Here is an 18,441-nt window from a genome sequence, read left to right as displayed (position 1 = left end):
ATCCATAAGAAATTAAGGATTGAAGACATCATATGTTGCAACAATGATAACATAAAAAGACTATCAATTGAAGTAAATTAAGAGGTCCAATAAGATTATGTTGTAGTCTTCATGCATGCCAAGCCTCCTAAAAGCAACAAAACAAAGTTGGAGCTCAAGGCACTAACCAAGATTAATGAGAAGGAAAGCATTGTTATGTTAAAAGTTGATAAAGGAAGGACCACCATAAGTGTGAATAAGGATGGTTATCTTTCTAAGATGAATGGTCATCTTGCCATCAACAATAGTGATAAGAAGCTCAAGGGGAATTCTTCAAGTGAGGTACCAAATAGGTCACAAAAGCAATTAACAATTCAAACTTAGGCAATGATATTTAAAGGTATCTCACTCTTAATGGTCCCCAAGCACCTAAAATCTATGGATCACCAAAAAATCATAAATAATGTGTTCCATTTAAGCCTATTGTAAACAAAATAGATTCTCCAACCTGTAAGCTAGCTAATTTTCTAGTTGGAAAACTTAAACACTTGGTGCATAACATTATTTACTAGCTTATAAAGTTAAACAATGGTAGATGGAATTAACTCCTTTGTCATGTATTCAATTGGGTCCTCTGACTTTGTTAAAATTTATATTTAACCCTCCACACATCATCATTACCTTTGATGTAGACTCTTTAATTAGAAAAACTCCTTAATGAAGTCGTGGTTGTCATTGAGAATGTACAAAACCATGGGATAATTACATTAGCATAAGTTTGCCTTTGACCAAGATTCTTTAGCTTTTAGGGAGAGTTTTACAAATAAATTAATAAAGTTGCAATGGGTTCACCGCTATCACCAACAATGGCAAATCCCTTTATGGAGTATGTCAAAAATAAGGGACTTTAGTTCTTATCCTCTAAAGTGTAAACATTAGAAAAAATATATTAACAACACAAAAACAATTTCATCCCATGAAGGCAAAGAGCTAGACATTTTTTTCAAGCAACTAAACAACCATCATCATAACATATAAATTGGACCATGGTTGTTGAAGAAATGGAGCCATTCCCTTTCTTGAAGTGTTAGTTACCATGAAACTAGATAAAATGTTATTCCATTAAATCTTTGGAAAGAAGTCCCACATGGTGAAGTGTCTGTTGATTTGGGGTAGCATCGAATGTGCTCTAGCCATGAAAATTGGTGGAGAGGCTAAAGCACATGAGATCTCCAATACCTAGAAATGGTTTGGGCAAAATCTAACCAGTTTGGGAGATATTAAAATAATTAATATTTTTAATGAAGTCCCTAAGTCTAAACTTAGGGAAAATAAAATATTAATGTGAATTAATATAAAATTGAGTTAGAATGGTCCAAAAGTCATGGATCAAGCCAGATCTAATCTTAGCCATTGATTAGGGACTTAATCTCAGCCGTTGAATTGTCAATGAGAAAAGTATAAGAGGAGGCTTAAGGTCACTTGGAGAACACACCAAGTTGATCAAGAATTCGATTTTCTGGGGCAGGGCTTGCTGAGGAAATCGAAGGAGTGATCAGAATTGCAGCTAAGGGGTAGTGAATGTAGCAGCAGAGAGGCAAAGATAGTACCGGGAGCATCAGCGTAGAAATCGAGAGAGGGTTGACGCAGAGCCAGCTAGAGGCCACGTAGAAGCAGTAAGAGGCCACGCAGAAGGAGCTAGAGGCCACGCAGAGGCAGTCAGGAGCTGCACAGAGCCTAAGGAGGACCAGCGTGGGAGACGCAGAGGCTCCAGAGGCTGACACAGAGCCCTAAGAGGCTGATGATGGGTAGACATTGGACCAGAGAGGCTGACGCAGACCCTAGAGGTTGACGCTGGGAGATTTCATGGGGCAGATTGGCGCTAATATATGTCTCAGACTGAGAGGATGAGGGCATTCTCTATTGGGTGAGCCATTTCTGGCACCCAGATTGTATTCTAAAACTGCTTAATAATAAAACCCTCAGATAGCTAAATCGGTTTTCCCACATTGGGTTTTTCCGGGGACATTAGTCCAAAAATAACGGTGTCACTTGTGTGCTTGTTTTGCCTTCATTTGATGATCTATATGTGTTGAGACTGTACTTGTATTTATTTTCAGTATTTACATGGTAAATAACTTGTTAGTTTACAGAACAAGTAGGAAGAAATAAATCAAAAAGTACAGGAAGGATTTCTAATAGTTAGACTTAGAAATTCCAACAGTGTCTCCATGGAGATTCACATCACCACTCAATGCAAAGATTATAAGTCATTAATATGCTAACAACCAGGGTCCTTGGAAATTTCAAAGAGCATTATTTCTTTCGAAAAATACCTTCTTCTCAAAATCTTAAAAAAAAATGGATATGAAGAGTGTCTTGGTAGAAAAACTATTATAAGAATTGTGATGGCCATCATAATAGGAGTACACATCGAGTAAACTAGATGGTCTAATCCAAGTTCTTTTTCCCTACATTAAGGGTGTTATAAACAAAATAGCTAATGTCCTCAAAAGGAAGTCAGTTGTTACTTTCTTTAGACCTCGTAATATCATTCGATGGAGGATGAGATCAATTAAAGATTCATCACACCCTCAATGTCATCAAGAAATTTATAATGTTATGATCAAAGAATCAATATCCTCCATAGAAAAAAGGATTAAAGAGAAAGAAGTTGAAATTTTCCATAATCAATTATGCACATCAACCCTAAACAAACACTTTGATAAGGTAAAACAACACATTTTTATTGAGGACATCAAGGTTGTCGAAAAAGTGGGTCATTAATCAAAGTAAACACCTAGAGAAGCCATTGAGACTATAAAACAATTCATAAAATTAAACCAAAATGAATGTCGAGTAAAAAATTTAATTCCTTCAATCTAGCAACGTAGCAATCATATATAAAAAGAAAAAAAATGAAATCTAAGTTCTTTCACCATAATTAATATAATTCTAGTTATCTTAGATTTGTATCAATAATGAAACATAGAGTTAAACCAAGATAAGTTATGACGATTTAATTTTACAGTTCAGAAGATATGTACAAAATGTTGACGAAAAAAATCTATGATACATCCCTTGTACTTGGTTTTAGAAAGACAACTAAAGTTTACAAAGAGTTTATCCAACATGTTGTTGAAATAAAAGATGTGACAAATCTTATGCCCAAAATGATTTGGATTGGACCATTATATTGTTTATCATCCATCTCAATGCTTTTAGAGTGGAAAAAGTGGAGAAATGAGCTCACAGGACCATTTTACTAGTTAGACTCAGTTTATCAAATTGGGGTCTGAAACCTTCTGAGAGAATTTTTTAGGCATCAAACAACGTGTTTTGGTAGTAAAACTTTGTTGGTTTAGCATCCCACCTTGTTTTCATATTCTACACACAGATACCTTTCCAACGATGCAAGAATCGCCTCAACCAGAATATGTATGCAAAATTTATGCCACTCAGAAGTTGACCTTCCTGTTTTCACCACCATAATTTGAAAGGATGCCACTAGTAGGCTATCTTAATGTGTTATTGCCAGAACACTAGGAGGAAAAGGGGTTCCATTTTTTTCGAGTGCATTTGTTCCATAGATGATCAAAAACATCTAAGAGGGATAGGAGACAAAGCACATAGGGAGGATTTGTGCATTGTATTAGCCCATAGGCCATACCTCTTTGTACTCGTAGCCATTTATTAAAGAAAGAGGGCAGAGCGGGCTCACCTTCTAGCTATGTTTTCTCTCAAAAGGGTTTCCTAGGTCATATCTTGCGTCAAGTTGTGGTTTGTGAGTTTTTGTTTCATTGTTCTCTATTTTCTACACACATACGCAATTAAACATGATCTACAGATCTAGAAAACTAAAGAGAAATAAAACCATAATATTGTAGAATTCATATTTTTAAATATAATTTTATCATATATGTTGTGGTGAACTATTTAGTGGACTATCTACGACAGTTTATGGATCACAAAACTTTGCATGTTACTAGTTCTTATTGAAGTTCAGGATTATAACGATCAATTGATCATTGACTCGCTATTTTTTTGAGTTTGACCATATGCTTTTTGTAATATCCAATGTTTGAGATATAACACACGCAAACACACACACACAAGTCTATTCTTCAAATTTGATTAGACAATAAGTTCAAAGTCTCTTTGCAAATTTTGTTACTCCATAAAATATTTTGGATTATAATCTTAGATTAACCAATGTTTTAGCAAAACAATTTTGACATTACCAATCTTAGTGAACCAAAGTTTGAGAAAAATATTGAAGTCTTAAAATATTATTGCTTTCTCAATTGTGCATAGATTTAGCATATTGACTCCTACTTATTAACTAATGCTTCATCAATGTTAGCATGGATGCAAATTTCAATACATAGAAAAAACAAATTTGATATTGACTCACCAACCACATCCTTGCATAGTGATAAATATTAAATTAAATATTATATGAATCCCAGTGATACACATACTAGTGCCTATGTTACTTACATTAATGCCCTTGCATGTGCCTATGCCGTTAATGCTTATGCTTATGGATCAATGGATTCAAAAACTGATGGTGCTACTTCACTAGCACCGTCAATTCATATTGTATCCAAATCTTTGTGAGGCACCTACACTAGGAATAGGATTTACCAAGGAAGGCCAACTATCCAATGCTATGTCCAACAATGTTGAAATAGCCAACAAGTGCTCTATACAACCAAGGTTGTTTTACCAATACAAGCAAGAATGAACTAGACCAAGCATTACTGCTAGAAGCAATACCACAATTTTTTCTTTCCTCTAGAATGCATAGAAAGCTAGTAGAAAATCTAATCAAAGGCGGAAAACCCATAAAATAATATATAATATCGAATCAATTTGCCTTGGCCCAATTAGATACACTAATGCCTTGACACCAACCACACCTCCAACATGTCCCCATGTATAAAATGCTTAAAATTGTATTTCCATGCTTTGAAAGCAATAAACAACTTATCACTTGATGAGTAAATCTTGCATGACTTTTTCGCTGGCGAATCCCATATACTCATTCACATAGCTCATTCTTCCTAATTGGCATATTTCTTACCTTTGCAACTTAATCGTTCTACCTATCCACCCTATTTCTTGCCTCCACAACCTACTTTGTGTTTTGCCCTACAATGCAAACCATGCGCAACCTATGGTGGAAACCAAACATGGAGAATGAGACTTATCTTTGTGATAGACCCATCGTCTCCTATTTAGATATACCATTAATGGAAGTGAATGTTGGTTGTGTTATATTCTTTTCACAACTATCCCCATGATATTGGGGGTAGCACCCCGTTCAAAAAAAAAGAGGCAATTTTTGTGTCCATGATTTTCGAGTGCATAGTTGTTTTGTAGATCCAGTCAAAAGAACTGCAATTTTATTCTAATCCAAGATTAATGGATTGGGGGTTTATGAATGGTTCAACATGTATATAATGTATTGTAACATTCAAGGAATATAATGAAAAATCAATCTATTTTCTTAATTTTAAGTTACACGAGAAAAATCTATATATATTTTATGTGATTATCATTATTTTTTCTTATTTTAATTTTTTATTTTTAAAAAACTCATTTATAAATATTATCCGTACAAAATTAAAACCTACCACGAAAACATTAGAAAAACGAATCCATCACAATACCTTTGACGTTCAAAACATGGTTGTTCCAATCACTTTCATTCATGTAAGTTTATTATAGGAAATGGAGTTAATGGTCTCTCCTAGATTGTGTTCCTTCATTACTTTTCTGATGCATGCATTTTTGTTATGTACTCCCCTGAACTAATGAACATGCTCCTTCACTGAGGCCCCATACTATAATATGTGTGTGCTATATCGTTTAAGTGGAATCCTCGTGTTTTGATAAGACCCTCAATGGCCAAGGCTCCAATGTAGAACACATCTTTAACCTACTAAATGAGTTCTAAAATTAATGCATGTTAAACGTCAACATGTCACTTTTAAACTTTGATTTTATAGTGTAGCTATTCGACATAATGTCTGCATGCAGTTAAATTTTATTCTTTGGAAGCTGAATAGAGCATGCTCAAATATGCCTCATTATAGATAAACTAGCAATTGCACCACATGTTGCAATGGAAACGTCGTAAAGCTGTAGTATGTTATAAGAAATTTTAGTATGTTATAAGAAATTTTAGAAACTGGATAAATATTGAAAAGAAAGTATTTAATTGGATCATCCATATGAAGTTTTCTTTGACTTCTTACTAAAAGAAGATTTTTACAAAGTTATGAGGGATATAGTGAAGATTTTTATTAGTATTAAAAATGATGAGCGAAGCCATTATGGAGTAATTTAGTATGTTTTTGACTCGTGATTACATCATTTGCTTGTATACTAAGTAATAATAAAGTTAAAAGGAAATCATAAATGTGGGCATATCACTTTTGAGAAGTTGTTAAAAGCTTGACGATTCTCTATTGTAATATTCGTGAATTGAGTGGAGGGCTCACTTTGGCTGGTTTGGCCTGTTTTAAGCAATGAGAAATAGTAGATATATTATCCAATTTTCTCTAAGGGATTTGAGGGGAAAATATGGTGTTCATGTATTTTTAATTGTTTATGCGTTATCATGTATTATAAAACGTATTTATTTCTATCTCATTTTTTACTGACAAGTGGTTTCAAAGCCAAAGGATTGTGGCTTGTAGAAGGAGACGATGGTTGCAAATGTCAAAGCATTATATGTTGAGGCTAAAACTAATATAAATAAGCCTGATTGGGATTTTGCCTACATACACGAATATTGTATGAGAGGAAATAGAGGTCTAGTAGGGTGATATGCAACTACAAAAATGAGATCTAGTGAGGAGATCAACTGTGTGTTAAAATGAGAGAATATAAGTACTGAATAATAATAATAACAAAAAAAGATTACTTTGGAAATGGAATTTGTAAATTATTGAATAGAAATAACAAAAAGAAATATTACTTTGGAGATGAAAATTGTAAATTACATGTATATGGCACCCAAATGTAAGATGGTTGCAAATGTCAAAGCATTATATGTTGAGGCTAAAACTAACATAGAGAAGCCTGATTGGGATTTTACCTACATACATGAATATTGTATGAGAGGAAATAAAGGTCTAGTAGGGTGATATGCAACTACAAAAGTGAGATCTAGTGAGGAGAGCAAATGTGTGTTAAAATGAGAGAATAGTAACATAAGTACTGAATAATAATAACAAAAAAAGATTACTTTGGAAATGGAATTTGTAAATTATTGAATAGAAATAACAAAAAGAAATATTACTTTGGAGATGAAAATTGTAAATTACATGTATATGGCACCCAAAAGTAAGACTTGGCCTATCCTTTCTTGGAGTAGACCTAGGTGATAGGAGAGAAGGGCATGCAAATGTTTAAAGGGGTGATTGCATGAGAGGAATCAAATATTTTAATTAGTAAATATCTTCTTTTAAATGTTGTCATTCATATATATATATATATAATTTAATCTTATGTTGTTAATGATGGAGTAGATTTGTAGCCCTGGGACAACTCAACTAATGATGGTTGTGTAAGTAAATGAAGTATTATATGTGAAGAGGTTTTTGGTTCACATCACCCCAATTCACATATATATGTGGAATGGTCATATCTAAGCGCCTAGCCTAGAGGTTATAGTAGTGGGAGGTTATAGTAGTAGTGGTTGGAATCGACCCCATGTCGCATGAGTATGAGATTGGTCCAATTGCCAATTCCTCTAGATACAAAGGAAAAAAGAAGAAGATAGATTAGATCTACATGTTTTTATTTTTTCAATATAATCTTATGATTGTTGAACTTTTTATGTAACATTATGTTTTCTTGACAACTTCTCTCCATATTGAAAAACACCTAACCCCCTTAATTGTAATACACAATTAAAAGAAATATATTCTTTAAATATTTAGATATAAGAAATAGATCTTACACACTAAAAACACCCTACTAAGATTATTTGCAACCAAAAAACAAAAAATTATTAGAATTATTCTTTCATTAATAATAAAACAAGTTATTCAATTATACAAAATTCCTTTTACAATGGTATAAAAATAATATAATTATTTTATTACTCTTAAAGTTAAAAGAAATATAATATATGATAAAATAATCTAATTATTTTATTACTCTTAAAGTTAAAAGAATTGACAGAATAAACAAAAATATATAATTTAAAAACCAAATCCATATTAAAAGCATTAATAAAATTGCAATACAGATACCAAAGGGTCAAAACTCCTAATATACTATATGATTTATATGATTTCTTACGATCTAACGTAGAAATAAAAAAACATGAAAAGTCCTACCAAATTTACGAAAAATTCAAAATGAAAACACAATTAGTTACTTTTATTGCAATTAATATCAAGATTTGTTTATTAAATACTTTTTGTTTTCTTAATTTTATTATAATCCAAATTATTTTATAAAATTAAAATTTTTAAATTTCAATTTATGATTAAAATTTTCTTTATAACCTAATGAAAATAATGAAAACATCTCATCTGTCAGGGAAAAAAATATCGCACATTGGATAAAGGTCATAAAATTTTAGGTTCCCATGTAAATCGAAACCAAATCCCTGGAACCAAACATTTAAATCAGGATGAGGACACCTTAATCCTCCGTTGACTACGTCAGTTTCTAGATATCAGCAAGGCGAAATGGAAGAACCGAGAGGGTGCAACGGTCAGTAAATATGACATCAGCTACAACCCTAAATTTTTGTAACTCTACACCAAATTGGGCCGAATCGCTATAGTAATTTCATCAGCAATGGAAACTGGAGATGCCATCGACTGGCGGGCAGAAAAAAAGTTGAAAAGCCGTTTTGGAGGTTTTCTGGAGACGCAAGAGACTGACAGGTACAAAAGGGTTGAAAAGTCGTTAACTGTTTTAAGTTTTTTAGTTTTTGAGGTTTTCTGATATATTTTTCCTCAAATTTTCATATTATATAAATTATGTAAATTAAAATTTACAAAAAAAATAAATTAAAATGATAAATTTATTTATAAATTTAAAACAAATTTTAAATAACTAACAAACATTTTTTAACCAACAATTATTTCACCTAATGCCACGACAAAAACAACCTGGAAGAGTTCCACATGATTCAGATCCTATTGTACATAATGTTAAAAACAACCACAAAAATCAGAAATTCGTAGTTATATTTATCATGTACGTAACTGCACATAAAAGCTGAAACTAGAAAGCGAAATTGCATTGACAGTGATTACTTCATATACATGCAACGTATGGAGTAAATAATTGAGTTGAGTTAACTTAACTTAAGAGATCTAAGCACTAAAACACTGGCAGTGCTATGATTTCACCCATAGTCGGGGGAGAGCTAGAAAATTTTGAGTTTTTGTAAGAACTAACACTAATGATATTTAAACATTGCAGTGATATTGAAACACCATAATACATGTGTGCTTATGACTTTGGTTGATCTTTTCGATAATCAACCCTTTGTAAATGACTATGGTTAAAACATTAGCACAAGATTTAACAACCGAGCTCTAATTATTGTAATTGACTCTGGTTTCATTGGAGGTCGAATGATTGTATCCAACTGTCGGTACCTTGTGCCATCTATCTCGCTTCATGATTCTTCCAAGTCCTCAGCAGTTAACACTTGTCGTTGTGCAAACCATAGATTTCACGGTCTGCCATCCGACGGTGTGGAGGAATTTCCGTTGGGTTAGGGTAACTACCACCTTTTGTCTAGCCTCCTGCTTGTCATTCGGGTTTCCGTTGCGAGGAGGTCTCGGCTCTGCCATCCTTGGGTCTCAGAGACGCCTATCTCTGCAATCTTTGTTTCATTCGAGCTTCTTGCAGACCTAATATCATTGTTTTTCCTTCCCCGGCCGAAGAGAGGGTTTCTTCCCTGTTGTTTACGTCCAGGCAGTGGCTCGACTCTTCTCTTATGCGGGGTTTAAGGTGATGCAGGTTCTCGTTTTGCATTTATTTCGTTTCTAAGTTTTCAATTTGTTAAATCTCGCAACCCTGCTTGTCTCAGTTGCAGGTATGGCCGCCGTGGCTTCCCCCATCTCTCAAGGTAACGACCGGGTCGTAGATGAGTATATTTTCTTCCTCTTTGAGCATATTTCCGGCACTGAAAGTTATAGCCTTCTTTTAAGAAAATCTCCCTCAATGACTGGGTTCTTTTCTTGCGCATGGTTAACGACGAGGGTTTGGCTTCAGACTCCAGGATAACCCAGTTCCCTTCCACCTCCTTGGCTCTCGTCATTGCATGGGCACCGAAGCAACCAGACTCCAGGTGCTTTGAAACTCTTTCCCAGTTGGGGTTTGTCCATAATGAGGGAATTCGTTCTCTGAAAGATTATTTTTGAAGAGGCTTTTTAGATATCAGTTGTCGTTTCTGTGTTGTTGAGCCATTACCGATAAACCCCACTACTAATTCACTAGAATTCAGGGTATTACTATTATTGCTTATTATGTTAGTTTGTATAATCTAGATGTAAAAAGGGAACACTACTTAATTGAAACAGATTACTCGTTTTTCCAGTTCTGGGGTTTCCAAGCTTTATTATTTGAAATTAAGTCTACAATTTCTGTTTCGACAGTTGCTATTTTAATTTATGTTCTATTGCACTTACGAAAGGCCTCTACGACTTGTAGAGTGGATGTTCTTTCACAGTAAGATTTTGTTTCTATATATATATTTGCAAATTCTTGAGCTTCTCTTGCTAGGGGTTCCCTTTCGGTTTTCTGTTTCTTTTCCGTTCATTTCTAGAATATAAAGACCCATTTTATCGCTGAATTCCATGCTCTAATTTCCTCAACAGCTAATCCCAAAACCATTCTCACGTAATGACTGGTCATGAGGAACAAATATGGGTCAATGTTGTTTCTTTTCAAGATTTACTAGTTATTATTAACTGTTTAAACAATTCTTATGTGTTCAAAAATAATTCCACAAGTTAATTCTGTCGACATTAGTGTTTTGCAAATAATTTTGAATTTACAGTTTCTGGGTAAATACTTGGTTTTCCTAATGACATACAGAAATTTATGGGCTCTAACAACCTTCCTAGATTTTCATAATCCTTATTCATTTCACTGTGATTCTTGTCTATTAAACTCAATTACAAGTTTGTTTTGTCTCCTGAAGATTATATCTTAAAAATATGCTTCTACATCAAGAACTGCTTCACAAAAATCACAATTCATAAATAAGTACAGTGTCACTTAGGGGAAGTTCATCAATCCATGATGCCACGCTTCCTGGGGGCTTACTTCCAATGCCAAGAAAACATCTGTTGTGAGCCTTTGATTGTTGGAACTTTTCATATCGCTATTGCGCCTCTTGAGCCAATCGAAACCTCCGAGAAGCCGCTCTACTCCACTCTGAATTGCTCATGATATATGATCCCAATAGATAATCCTTCGAGAAGCCGCTCTACTCCACTCATCCAATTTTTTTTAAACCAATTCAAATTAAACTGGAATCTGATGATGGCCAGATGGCCAGGATGTTAAAATTCGGTGATTGGCATCAGATAGAATTTCATCACAGTTATGGTCGGGATGTTAAAATTCATAATTGACTAATACCATTCATAACTGATTAATATCGATCTCTGATTAACTGTTTAGTACTGGTCTTGAATCTTACGGCAATGAATGTTTCAATCGTCTAACGCCTAGATCAATGACTCACGACAATACAGGGGGCATGGGAGGGGATTCTTTTCAAAAGGGAACACCTTACGACGTAATTATTCATAGGCAAAGGTGTCAATATTTAAGATTGGCACTTTTAGTTTCTAGTCCTAGTTAACTTGGATACCAATTGCGCATTCATTTTGTATGAAGAATATATAATTTTTTCGAGCTCCCATTTCTTTTTGGACAATTATAAACTAAATATGGCATAGACTTGATTTTGAGCAATAACATATTATGCCTTCATAGATTTGTTTCCAAAGTTTACGTACTAATTTGTTTTATATTATTTCAATGGATGTTAATATATCTAATACAAACCAGGAACATGCTTTATACAAATTTTTAATGAGCTGTATAATTGAGGGAAAGTTTGGGGTCTAGGAATCTCTGTGCCTAGGAATGATTGTCTTTTGGAATTTAAAAATGGCAAAATATTCGCAAACAATCAAAGATGAAGACGAAGCTTGTTCTCTTTGAACACACAAGTAAGAAATCATTAAAAATAAAGTATATATTCTAGTCACAATAATATCTAAAGTAGTGTATATAATTTACATTAAGATGTCTCAAATATCTATTTCACTACATACATATTATTTTTATGAGCGTATACAAAATGTATATGCTTAATGAAATAAATATATTTATTTATAATGTATTTCACATTATTGATTTGTATTTTTTTTTGGGTATTTAGAGGAATCGATAACTGGGTTGGTCTTGTACTCGCATGATATAGGGTCAATTCCAACTACTACCAATATAACCTCTAGGTGCCTACGTATACCCCTTTTGGATGCATTAGTGACTTGTGGGATTTGAACCTCAAACGTCTTGCACACATAAGACTTCATTTTCACTGTATTATGAATTGAGCTTGTTGGGTCCCTATAATACTAGTGATTACCCCATTACTATTGTAGTTGTACCCCTTATTAATATTGTTGTGCCCCTATTATCCCCATATTGTTATTACTGTGCCCCATAGAATCCCTCTAATGTTATTTTTGTGGCTTTATATTATTATTGTTAGGTCGGCTGGGTTATATTGTGACTCCTTAGACTCCTATATATAGAAAGGAGGTTTTGTCATTTGAATCATCCAAGAATTGTTCATTTATGTAATGTAAAGGAGGTTTCCCCCTCGAAGAGGCTGAATTCTAAGGTGTTGATCTATCTTTTCTATCTTTTTCTTGAGTTGGTTTCATAACATTTGGTATCAGAGCTTTGGATTTTAGGGTTTCGCTGCTCCAAATAGGTCATCGTGGAATTTTCACTATAACTTTTTTCTGCGACGTTTCAGAAGTTGCAAAAAAAACCCATTTGAGAAGAAATTGCGCTGAACCTCAGGTCCAAATTTTAGAGCTGTTCGCGCTATATTTGCGGAGATATGATCTGAGGAAGTTGGTCTTTTTGCAGACTCCTGAATTACATTCCAAACAGGTGACCGGGGAAAAAGCGTCATAACTTTCTCTCTGGGGATCAGATTGAAATTTTGTAAGAAGGTACAAAAAGAGGACGGAATGTAGTTTCTTGTATGCATTTTTCAGATCCAAAGGTCGAAACAGTGACTCGTGGCACGTCGTATAAGTTCGCTAGACTGAACTAGTCTATAATCAAGTCATTGTGGGAGATTTCGTATAACTCTTCCTTGGGGAATCCAATTTGGGTCAGACTTGTGGCATTGGAAAGAGGACATAGAGGGCTACTGCAGATCACAAATTCAGATCTAGATGATTGGAAAGTACAGAGATACATCAGAGGCAATATCGAGCTCCTACAAAGTGAAAAAAGGTGTGTAGATTTTCTTAAATTTTTGCTTAAGCTTGGTTTGAAAATTTATTTTGAAGGAATTCAAAGGGCATAGTAGAGCATTATTATTGGTAACTGATGCCCCGAGGAAAGAAAATGCAAACACCTAGTAAGAAACCTGAAAGCTCTAGCATGACTCATGAAGAAGAGGAAGAAATGCAACATGATATATCAAAATTACAAGACCAAGTGCAACAACTGTCCCTTGCACAAAAAGGAACAGAATCTAAGATGGATGGTTTAAAGAAAGGCGTAGAAGATAAGATGGATTGTTTAAAGAAAGGTGTAGAAGCTAAGATGGATGATTTGAAGATAGATTTGAAGACAGACATGGAAGAATTGAAGATAAATATGAATAAGTTGCTACAAGAAAGGGTCACTAATGGTGAAAGGGTAGTAAAGGAAACTCATGATGAGAACAAAAGAAATATTAATCATGATTCCATAGACTCTAATGTTGGATCAAAGACCCACCATATTCCAAAAATCGATATGAGGAAGTTTGATGTCAAGGATCCCGCAACATGGATATTACAGATGGAGCAATTTTTCGATCTCAATAATGTGCAAAACACACAAAAGGTACGTATTGCAAATTTATATTTGGAACCAAATCAGTTTGTATGGTATCAATGGCTGTGCTCTCGTAAACAATTTATCACTTGGGCAATTTTTACGGAAGAATTGATAGCACATTATGAGGATAAAAAAGCAACACTTTTTTTAGCCAATTGATAAGTCTCAAACAAAAGGGTTCAATAATGGAGCATATTGAGGAGTTCCAAAAATTGAACATAAGGGTAAAAGATATTCCAGAGGAGCATAGGATTGATGTGTTCATAGGGTCTTTAAAGGATAATATCCAACATGATGTTCGCCTTTGGGAACCTGATTCATTAGAGAAGGCATTCAGGTTAGCAAGAAAAATGGAAAGCAAAATTATGGCAACCAGGAAGCATACCACTCACAACTATAAAGACGGAAGTGTTGTTGCCGCTAGTCTTCCACAACCTATAAGGTTGACACCACAACAATTGGAAGAAAAAAGAGCAAAAGGGCTTTGTTACAGTTGTGATAGCAAATACACTAAAGGTCATAAGTGTGCTGAGAAGAAATTATTCTACATAGATTGTGAAAAGGAAGAAGAAAAGGAGAAAGAAAGGTCAAAAGAAGAGGATATACTCCAGGAACAAAGCCTAGATAAAGAAGAAATGAATCCGACCATATCTTGTAATGCATTGGCGGGAATTACCACTCCTCAAACCATCAAGATAGAAGGACAAATCAAGAAGAAAAAGGTAATAGTGTTGATTGATTCAGGAAGTACCCACAATTTTATTCATTGTAAGGTAGCAAGAGAATTGAATTGCTTCTTATATCCAGCACCAGAGTGTCAAGTGATGGTTGCAAATGGAGGAACAATAAATTGCTCGGGAAAGTGCCATAATATCAAGCTATCCATGGGAGAATATGTATTGACTAGCCCAATGCTTTCCATTCCAATGGGAGGTGCTGATGTTGTACTAGGAGTCCAATGGCTACAATCCTTGGGTACAATAGCTTTTAATTTTCAAGAAATTTTCATGAAATTTTCTGTGGAAGGAAAGAAAGTTGAATTAAGGGGTATTGCAGGGAAACCGGGAAAGATAATCAGCTTTAACGGTATGACAAAGCTTCTAAAAAAGGAACAAAGAGGTGTAATTGCACAATTATGTTCGCTAGATGTTTCCACAGTGGAATCATCTATTTCTCCAGATCTCCAAAAAGTCTTGGACAATCATTCCAAGGTATTTGAGACTCCCAAAGGTCTCCCACCTATTCGTGATCATGATCATGCTATTCATCTGATTCCAGGAAGTGTTCCTCCAAACATCAGGCCGTACAAATATCCCTATGCCCAAAAGAGTGAAATTGAATGTATGGTTGCAGAAATGCTAGAGGCTGGTATAATTCAACCAAGTCAAAGTTCTTTCTCTGCTCTAGTCGTATTGGTGCACAAGAAGGATGGATCATGGCGCATGTGTCCGGATTATAGGGAGCTCAACAAGCTCACTATTAAAGATAAGTTTCCCATTCCAATCATTGATGAATTACTGGATGAATTGCATGGATCAATTTACTTCACCAAGTTGGATCTTCGTTCAGGATATCATCAAATCAGAATGAAGACTGAAGACATTCCGAAAACAACATTTAGAACTCATGAGGGTCATTATGAATTTTTGGTCATGCCTTTTGGCCTTACCAATGCACCTTCAACATTTCAAGGTTTGATGAATTCAATTTTCAAACCATTCCTTAGAAAATTTGTGTTAGTATTTTTTGATGATATACTAATCTACAGCAAGTCTTGGAAGGATCATGTTGAACATGTTGACAGGGTGCTACAACTATTGGAAGAGAAACAATTATATGCAAAAAGATCCAAATGTTTCTTTGGAGTACAAGAGGTGGAATATCTGGGTCATATTGTATCTCATGAAGGAGTTAAGGTAGACCCTAGCAAAATTAAAGCCATTAAGGAATGGAAAATTCCCACATCCATAAAGCATCTGCGAGGATTTCTCGGGTTGACAGGGTATTATCGCAAGTTTGTTAAGAATTATGGGAGAATAGTAGCACCTCTAACAACATTATTGAAGAAAGATGCATTTTCATGGACTCCAGAAGCAACAAAGGCATTCGAACATCTTAAAGAGGCAATGTGCCAAGCACCGGTCTTAGCTACACCGGACTTCACAAAAACCTTTATTGTGGAATGTGATGCTTCAGGAAATGGAATTGGTGCTGTTTTAATGCAAGATGAAAGAACCATTGCTTTTGAAAGTCGTCCAATCAAGGGAAAGTTTTCACACAAAGCTATTTATGAGAAGGAAATGTTGGCAATACTCCATGCACTTAAGAAATGGCGACCCTACCTAATGGGAAGACACTTCAAGGTAAAAACGGATCATGATAGCCTTAAATACTTTTTAGAACAAAGATTATCCTCTGAAGAGCAACAAAAGTGGGTCACAAAGATGTTGGGTTATGACTTTGAAATCATCTACAAAAAAGGGAAGCAAAATGTGGTGGCAGATGCACTCTCAGGAAAGGATGAGGATGTGGAAGCATTGTTGTGCGCCATTTCTATTATCCAACTAGATTGGATAAATGAAGCAAGGGAGGAATGGAAGAATGACGAAGAAGTGTGGGCACTTATTCGAAAGTTACAACAAGATTCCAGTATGTCTGATACATTTAGCTGGAAAAATGATTCCTTATGGTACAAAGATCTCTTATACCTCTGTAAGAATTCCCAGCTAAAACAAAAGATTCTTATGGAATTGCACACTTCTCCCTTAGGAGGGCACTCAGGATTTTTAAAAACTTACCACAGGGTTAAGAAGGAATTTTTTTGGGATGGCCTTAAATCAGATATTCAAAAGTTTGTGGCGGAATGTTTGGTTTGCCAACAAAATAAAGTTGAAACAATTAAGACACCGGGTCTATTACAACCTTTATCCATTCCAAGCCAACGTTGGGAGGAGGTTTCAATGGATTTTATCATAGGTTTACCCAAGTCTGAGGGAAAGAGTGTCATCATGGTGGTAGTTGACAGACTTACCAAGTATGCACACTTTTGTGCATTATCACATCCATTTAAAGCCAGTACAGTTTCTACTGCATTTATGGAAACAATTCAAAAGCTACATGGAAACCCAAAGATTATTGTAAGTGACAGAGATCCCATTTTCACTGGAAATTTTTGGACAGAATTATTTTCTTGTCTTGGTACTCAGTTAGCTCATAGCTCATCTTATCATCCTCAATTTGATGGGCAAACTGAGATAGTAAACAAATGTTTGGAAGGATATCTTCGTTGCTTTGTATCTGATAAACAGACACAATGGGTCAAATGGTTGCCTCTGGCTGAATGGTGGTATAACACTTCCTTCCATACAGCAACAAAAATGACCCCATTTATGACAATTTATGGGTATCAGCCACCATCCATCACATCATATTTAAGAGAAAATTCTAAGGTTGAAGCAGTGGAACATCACATTGAACATCAACAACAAGTCGTCCAACTCTTAAAGGATAACCTCGTGTTGGCACAGAATAGAATGAAACAACAGGCAGATCAACATCGTAGCGAAAGAAGTTTTGATGTAGGTGATTGGGTATTCCTACAGCTACAACCATATAAGCAAATGTCCCTCAAGCAAGCTAAGAAGGATAATAAATTATCACCAAAGTATTATGGTCCATACAAGGTGTTGCAAAAGATTGGTACTATGGCATACAAATTGGAGCTTCCTGCAGCTTCTTGATTGCACCCAGTTTTCCATGTTTCATGTTTAAAGAAGGTTATAGGTGACAAGCTCCCAGTTCAAACAATATTGCCAGAACTTGACGAGGAAGGAAAAATTATATTGAAACCAGAAGCAGTCACAGAAACAAGAACTCGACAGCTACGAAATCGATCAATTTCGGAGTATCTTATCAAGTGGAAGAACTTATCCGTTGAAGATTCCACATGGGAGGATGAGAATTTTATACAGAAGCATCCAGAACTTCTCAAGCGTTGAGGACAACACTTTTTTGAAGGAGAGGGGCATGTTGGGTCCCTATAATACTAGTGATTACCCCATTACTATTGTAGTTGTACCCCTTATTAATATTGTTGTGCCCCTATTATCCCCATATTGTTATTACTGTGCCCCATAGAATCCCTCTATTGTTATTTTTGTGGCTTTATATTATTATTGTTAGGTCGGCTGGGTTATATTGTGACTCCTTAGACTCCTAGATATAGAAAGGAGGTTTTGTCATTTGAATCATCCAAGAATTGTTCATTTATGTAATGTAAAGGAGGTTGCCCCCTCGAAGAGGCTGAATTCTAAGGCGTTGATCTAT

At 34.9% G+C, this 18,441-nt stretch overlaps 1 long non-coding RNA gene across 1 annotated transcript; it reads left to right on the top strand.

Annotated features, from left to right (window-relative positions):
• Nucleotides 1-9,801: 9,801 nt before the first annotated feature.
• On the top strand, nt 9,802-10,484 carry LOC149259862 (uncharacterized). The gene is made up of 2 exons (XR_016247810.1): nt 9,802-9,975; nt 10,055-10,484. It is a non-coding gene; the product is annotated as an uncharacterized LOC149259862 (long non-coding RNA).
• The last annotated feature ends 7,957 nt before the right edge of the window (nt 10,485-18,441 follow it).

This window comes from Pinus tabuliformis, chromosome 6, assembly GCF_031772625.1.
Source record: "Pinus tabuliformis cultivar Carrire ecotype Pingquan chromosome 6, CPIR1, whole genome shotgun sequence".
Lineage (NCBI taxonomy): Eukaryota > Viridiplantae > Streptophyta > Pinopsida > Pinales > Pinaceae > Pinus > Pinus tabuliformis.
This window is presented reverse-complemented; position numbering and strand designations above follow the sequence as displayed.